A 1,701-nucleotide genomic window follows, 5' to 3' on the forward strand; every position below is an offset into this window, starting at 1 on the left:
AACGATCGACCCCAAGTTGTAGGATGAAAGTACCGCGCTAGTATTGGAAATATTAGACGTCTTTATGGTTGGAAACAGATAAAGGGGTGTCATTAAGTTCTATCCTCAGTATATCTATAGAATACAGCACAGCCATACTCTTTTACAATTGCCTCGCACTTACTTTTCCCGCAACGTAATTTCTCTTCAAATACTTTTTGCATTAATTTGTAAGTACACTCCATGGCTCTAAAACTTGATTGTGACTTACCATGTGGAAGGCCCACAACCTTCAGCCCTTGAAAATTCTTCATCGCCGTATTTTTCTCGGCAGAAATAAGCTGACAGCGATGACGATGTACTTGCAGCGGTTCATCTTTTTTATGCGCGTCAGATATTAAATACCATTCTATATCGTGTTTGCTGCCGCGAGCGACAGAAAACATCCCCTTCAGAAGGGGATCCTGTATAAAACAGGATTCTTTTTGCAAGTCTCGTATGAATTTACAACTCCCCTTTTTCGCAGCCGGCGACATTGCTAAGAAAAACAAGCAGATTACTCCACGAAACTGGGTGAGATAGACGAGTTAAGAATGACGTGTCACCGCGTGGGCTAATTTAAACCACGAACAATCGCTTCGCGTCGAATGGCCTGTTTATCAGATCGCTGCCAACCTCAGTGATCTAACAGTGGTCGCTATTTTGCTTGTGCTAAGTGCGTTTTATTGCAGCACCCTTTATTCAATTTCATTTTGTTTTCTAAAGATAAGTACCGTATTTGAAGCTGAAGGCCTTTATGATTAGCTTTCAAGAATGTACGCTATATCAGTGTGGAATTTAATCGACAGCCGCTGCCCCGTACACGCGCAACAGACTAATCGGCCAACTTTTCGTGGGAGCTGACTCGCGCTTTTTTACCTTGCCTAAAATATTCTTATGCTATATATCTTTCTCATTTGCACTTGACAACAAATGCTATTGCACACAGTCACACAGAGATTGTGTGTTCATAGGTTGACTGATACTTGCTATGACATGTTGAAGTAATATGTGATTGGTGGAATGTGAAAATTACCGGAATGCGCGACGTATTAGACGTCTTGGAGGACTTTTTTTGTTAATTCTTCCTGTGCGGGATTACAAGCAGCATTGCGGAACGGTGTTTATTTAGAATAATAAAAACAAACTGAACTTATTAAAATCAACACAAAGCAATATTTATTAAGAGACTAGAGACATATTTTCTTACGTACGCACCCATTTTCTTAAAATTACTAAGATACTACAACCTTAATCATGAACTGCCTAACAAAAGTCATATAGGACAGCCACTGGACTAAATTTTTTTTAAATATTTGTTATCAGTCTCTTTGTTTTTCGAATCATCTGAGAGCTACTTCCAGGGCTTGAAAAGTTTCAGCATAAGATGGTCTGCATCATTTCCTGCATTCACATTTTCTTCTTCTTCGCCGTTTTGCACTTCCTGCTGTTCGTTTGCCAGCAATATGTTTTCAACAATGTCTTCATCCGACATGATCCGAAAATCTTTATCATTACTGTCACAAGTGAGCAAATCTTTCATATCATCCGTAATACATTCCTCGTATATTAGTATGTTTCTCATTAGCTCGTTTATATTCTCCAAAACAGAATCATCCGTATCGGTTATCGAACTTTTGCGCTTCCATTTTAGTATTCTCTTCCAGGCTTTGTTCAAAGTTT

Source organism: Schistocerca serialis, chromosome 6 (assembly GCF_023864345.2).
Source record: "Schistocerca serialis cubense isolate TAMUIC-IGC-003099 chromosome 6, iqSchSeri2.2, whole genome shotgun sequence".
Classification (NCBI taxonomy): domain Eukaryota; kingdom Metazoa; phylum Arthropoda; class Insecta; order Orthoptera; family Acrididae; genus Schistocerca; species Schistocerca serialis.